Below are 6,000 nucleotides of genomic sequence, written 5' to 3'. Positions count from 1 at the left end.
GGGAGGACACCGTGGGGACACAGTGACTGAGACATTGCCGGGTAACATCCCGGAGACTCGACAAAGGTCAGAACCAGCCGGTTCCGATGCCAGCGGTGGGGAGTGACCCCGTGCATCCCGCGGGCTGGCAGCTGGGCCGGCCCAGCACGGCACCGCTCCGGCAGCCCGGTCCATGGCAGCATCCCATGGCAGCCCGTCCGACCCGGCACAGCCAGCCGGTCCCTCCGAGCGCGGGCTGCGAAGGGCCGGGAGCGCTGCGGCTCCGGGGCTGCCTGGAGAGGGAGGCACAGCCCCAGGAACGGCACGGCCGGAGCGGCGGCAGAGCCTTCCCAGAGCACGGAATGTGCCGAGCTGGAAGGGTCGGACCCCCAAGGACCATCCAGTCCAACTCCTGGCCCTTCACGGGACCCTCCCCAGGAGTCCCACCCTGTGCCCCAGAGCATCACCCAGACCCTCCTGGAGCTCTGGCAGCCTTGGGGCTGTGCCCACTGCCCTGGGGAGCCTGGGCAGTGCCAACCACCTTCTGGGGGAAGAACCTTTCACTGAGATCCAACCTGAGCCTGCCCTGACACAGCTCCAGCCGTTCCCTGGGTGCTGTCCCTGGTCCCCCCAGAGCAGAGCTCAGTCCCTGCCCCTCCTCTGCTCCTGCCCAGGACGCTGGAATTGCAGTGAGGTCTCCCCTCACTCTTCTCCAGGCTGAACAGACCAAGACACCTCAAATCTCTGGAATGAGTTCTGTTTGGCAAAAAATGCCCATTCTGGGTACCCACCTAAGAGTGTGTTGCAGCATCTCCTCCCTCTGCCCCAGCCCTCTGTCCCTCTCAAGGATTCCACATTATTCGGGCTGATACCAGCAAGTTTCCCTCTATCCAGGTAGAACAGTTGCTGGAATTGTAGAGCTTGTCCCCTTTTCATAGCCCTCTTCTTCATGGTGACCAGTTACAACCAGTTCAACCATTTTTGGGTTGTTCAGAATTGTAACAGCAAGGCTGTTACTGAGGAATGTCCTTCCTCCAGCTTTGCCTCCAGTGTCACAGCTGCACCACAGCAAGAGGGAATTCCATGGGATTCATGGACAGCAAGATGAGGTTTGTGAGAGCACCTTGATGGAAAACTGTGCTCTCTATTTGGTTGTGTCTCGATGGTCCTTTAATAATGAGAGGACAATAAAGAGTTCTATGTGGAGAAGGAATAGAAATGGAACACAGTTTTGAGCAGTTAAGATGACTTGAAAATAAATAAATAAATTGTTGAGATAAAAACATTTTTGCTTAGTACTTAGGAATTTCATTTTTTTCTGTAGCTAATGGTGTCTGCAATGGAGTGCTTTGCTGGATAATTTTTAATTAGAAGCCAGGAAAGGGATTCAAGCTCCAAAACTATCATATGTTTATGCTCATCCATTTTCTCGAGTCTTTCTGGAGATAATGAGTCCTGCCTCCCTTCCTCACTGTCAAGTTTGAGTTCGACCTTTTTGCTTGTAAATAGATTAGAAAAAATTAATCCCAGGCTGTAACAAGGTCTTTCATTATGTCATGGGGAAGGTTATTTATGCTTTTAAAACTTGTTCCAACCTAATAGGTGTGAAAGAAAGAACACTTAAGCTCTCTACTGCTGACAGGAATATTATATTTGAGGAAGAAAAGTCATGGTGGATTCATCTTGCTGATGTTATTTGAGATGAATATCAGCACCACCAGAATAAACTGGAAGATATATCTTTAAAGATAAAGGAAGTGGGTTTTACACTGGCACAGGTCAAATGGAATTACAACTGCACACAATTGAGGATGAGGAAAAGTGGGGAATTGGGAGAGAAGTTTTCTTCCCAGCCCGTTTCTGCACCTGATGTAACCAGCTGGGAGATGTCTGTGTGCAGCAGTTTCTGTTTCTTGGGCTATTTGCCCCAAAATAGGTTAAAGAAGCTTTCTAGTCTCAGCTGATGGAAGGTGATTAAAGCTGAAGGTGGAAGATGTGCTGCTGGCCCGTCCCTCTGCAGGAAGCAGTGCTGTGATGGGCACAGGAGAGCAGGGACAGCCCCCACGGCCATGGAATATTGTGATGGGCACAGGAGAGCAGGGACAGCCCCCACGGCCACGGGATCGCTGCCAGCGCCACCCTGGTGAGTTCTCTGCTTCTCCAAGTCCTCAAGGGAAGCCCGAGGAGCTGATGGAGGGGCAGGCAACGTGAGGGGGGTAGGGGCTCCAGGGCTCTGCTGGACACTGAGGATGCTGTTTGAGCCCCCTGTGGAGGTCCTCTGCAGAGAGGTTTGTCCCTGCACGGCCACATCTCTGGCTGTCCCAGCTCTGCACAAACGCTAGGAGAGCACACAGTAAAAATTCCTTTATAAGGATCTCACAGACAGCTTTGCCTTTAATTGCTGTTAAAATGTAAAGATGCTGATGCTCGGGTGGAGAATACTGATTTTTTTCCTTGCATCATCGTGGGATTTGCTCTAATAATGTCAAAATCCGTGCAAGTGGAAGGAAAGATCTGCCTTCGTTTTCTTGGCTTTGTTCTTGTTCAGTTGCCCTGCAATCTGTGCTCAGCTCCTCAGCAAGGCTGTGGTCCCTGGGACCTGGGGAGGGTGAAGGGTTTGGAAACTTAGATAAAAGGCAAGAATGGCTCGACTAGAAGGATATAGAGTGGGGGAAAATGTTTTTGTGTGTTTGGGAAAAGGGAGTACAAACCTTTTTGAGAGGATACCGTGCCCCGAGTGTGGAGCACCAGCTGTTTGTCCCTGGATTCTGCAATTCAAATCTGGCTGCAGAGGCAAAATGAACTGCTGGTCTCACCTCTGCTAAAGCAGTTTAAAAAAGTCGATAAGCACAGTTGTTGCCCCAGGGCAGGGTGAAGAAGGGCTGAGAGGAGCTGAAGAATTAATGACATGTGAAAAACCCAAAGCCTGGGTAAGCCTGGCTTGGTTTGGTCATTGCAACTTCCACCAGCACTTCTTGTTTCCTTCATAATAGTTCTTTTAAAAAAATCGTCCTGAACTGTCCCCCAGAGAGAGAATAGAAAGGCTCCCTTAACATAAATGTGATCCATTTGGGGTAGCCCCCAAATTCTCAGTTAAAGCCACCAGTGGCCAAAGACCACCCAGATGGCCTATTTAACCCTCTTTGTTTTGATCTACCTGAGGGAGGCTGCAAAATGCCTTTGGAAAGGTGAAATCTCTGTTCACTCCAATTGCTTAGTGTGTTTTAAATTAGTGGAAAACTGTGCCTGTCACAACTCCTGCTTTGGTGATGAGCTTTGTGTGCTTTGCTGTGGCTTGGTAATCTGCCAAGGGAGAGACAAAATATTAGCCCAGCTTTAGCTGGGATAAGAAAGGCATTTTCCTCTTAACTGAGTTGTTTAGGCATTGCTTTAATTATAATGAGCAAACCGAGGGCGCTTCTATTAATATAATTGATGTTACCAAATGGAATTGATAGTTGCTGAGGCAGTAATAAAAAGTGGCTTATAATAACTAGATGACACTGTATGATCTTTAAGATGGTATTAGATGATCTTTAAGGTCCCTTCCAACCCAAACCATTCTATGATTCCACAGCCATTAAATGATTTGCTGACATTTTATAGGCATCCCACACTCTGAATAACTGAGATGTGCATGTGCAGGCCTCGGAAATGAATAAACCCAGTGGAAGCTGAGGCTCCCAGGACAGGCTGGCTGCTGGCATCGAGCTGTGTTTCTCACAACTCAGACAAACATTTTGGCTCATAACTCTGCTCAGGTGTCTTCACTACCCTGGCAGCCATGGAAAGTGAGGCAGAAGTAGAGTTCTAGCCCCAGGGAAAAGCCTGAGGGGGTGGCTGAGCCCAGACTTGAGCCCACCTGAGCTCTACCTGAAGTCCTGCCTGTCCTCTCCTCCTGTTCTCCTTGCTCCACAGTGCAGCTCGGCAGCTGGGTTATATTTGTACCCAGATAACTTGCTTCATTACAAAATTTCTTTCCTGGCAGGGGATGCAATCTATCATTAAATCAAAATCTGTCTGGAAACAGAACAGAGACTCGAACTTCAAAGCTTGCCACTGTTTTCCGTGGAGCTCTTCTTGCTGGTTGCCTGGGAGGCTTATTTGAAATTATGCATGGAGACGGGCAGGGAGGAATGAGCTCCAAAGCCGTCATAATGATGCCCTCGAGTGGGCGAGACTTGGAAATGGCTCGGGGGGGCAGGAGGCAGAGGCAGCTCCATCCCTGCACCTCCAGCACACCCAGCACCTCTAACCAGAGAGAACCAAACACCCCAGAGAGGCCAAATCCCCCAGGGATGGTCCAAATACTCTGTGGGCACTTCCCACCCCCTCTGCCTACAGACCAGCCAGCCCTTGTTTTAGATCTGCTTTCCATATCATCTCTCCTGCTCGTTGTAGAAGGCTGGTGGGTACAAAGATGACAAAATACTGTCTGACACAGTGCCCTTTACAGCCCTGTGCCAAAAAAAGATCCTTGCTTTATTACTACAACCTGGAATCTCAGCCACGCTGTGCTTAAAAAAAAATATTTTAAAAAGCCATTTTGCCTTAAAAACTTGTCAAGTTTTAAAGCTTTACAAAGCCAGGTCTGTGCGTTTTGGTTCATGTAGTTGTGGTGCATCCAAACGGAAGGTAATTCAATCTCAGACAGAGAGTTTTCCAGTCTGGGAGAATTCAGTGCTTTGGAATACACAGCTACAAACCCCATCAGGTGGGTCTCGGGCCAGGAGTGGTAATTTTGGGCAAGTTTTAAGTAGCGAGGAAGTATCTGCTGAGTGCTAGAAACAACAAAGACTTTTCTCTGGGCTGATAGGGCTCTGCTGCCAGGAGCTGGTCCTGATGTGCTCGTGGGTGTGTTTGTGATGAGATAATGCTCTGAACTGGTGGGATTTGTTGGTGGAGTGTGTTGGTTCACTGGATGTGAAGGAGAGACTTCACGTGGCTCGGTGGGAGCTCAGAGACAAGCAGTTGGTTAAAGGTACCCGTCGGTTCCTCTCCCTGTTGGGGAGCCTGGGAAGCTCTGCAGAAAAACAGCTCCAGGTTTTGTTGTTGGGGAATTTATCTCCAGCTCCCTCGCTCAGGGCCAGCGGTACCAGGGGACATTTGGCAGCTGAAGTGCTTTGGATGCTGCTTTTGTCCTTTTCAATTTGCTGTAATAGCAGCGACATGAGAGGAGATGTTCAGGACTGGATACTTTCAAGGTTGTCTCATTTTTTAAAAGAACATTATTACTGCACAGAACAGCCTGTGTTTGGGGACCAGGACTGGACTCAACTCTGAAAAACTGCCCAGTATCTCCCAGATATAAAAGCATCACAGGTCCTTGCCATGTTTTGGTCCAGCCCAGGCTGTGCAATCTCCCTGTGGAAGGGAAATACTGTGAAACATGGGCTTGCTAATGCAACACAAGCCTTCTCCATACCTGTGTTTTACAGTCCCAAATACAGCCTGTGCTGCTGGATCTTATGGATGATAGCACAGGGCACAGGTGGGTGCCTTTCCCTGGTGTTCTGCTCTCTCTCCTTGTGGGATTGGGGAACTGTTAACAGACACCGAGTGCCCATTAATTCAATGTGTGATTTAAAATGTACTTTTTCACGTGTACAAACCTTTCTGTGCAGTGCATTGTTAACTGCATTGTTAACTGTGTGGGTACATATTTAATTTGGTTTCTACAGAATCATGGAATACCCTGAGCTGGAAGGGACCCACAGGGTCCATGGAAGCAGTTCTGTGATTTCACTGGGAGTTTGTGTAGCTGATAAACATTGTGGAAAGAGGCTTCCTGGAGCACTGTGGGAAAAATGGAAGGTTGCTATCATATTTTCAGAGACTGATACACAGTCAGACACCACTGTGATCTAATTAATGTCTACTTAATTAGGCTCAAGTGAAGGCTTTCAGACCGTGAAGTCCAGTGGAGGTGGAGTTGATAACAGTGGTATTTAGAAAATCCAGAGTGAGTTTACCCAGAAGGTTTTGCATGGCAGCTGAACCATTGCCTGCACAGATGCCCAT

The sequence above is a fragment of the Lepidothrix coronata genome, unplaced genomic scaffold (genome assembly GCF_001604755.1).
Source record: "Lepidothrix coronata isolate B3197 unplaced genomic scaffold, Lepidothrix_coronata-1.0 Scaffold134, whole genome shotgun sequence".
NCBI lineage: Eukaryota > Metazoa > Chordata > Aves > Passeriformes > Pipridae > Lepidothrix > Lepidothrix coronata.
The sequence above is the reverse complement of the archived record's forward strand: the minus strand, read 5'-3'. Positions refer to the sequence as shown.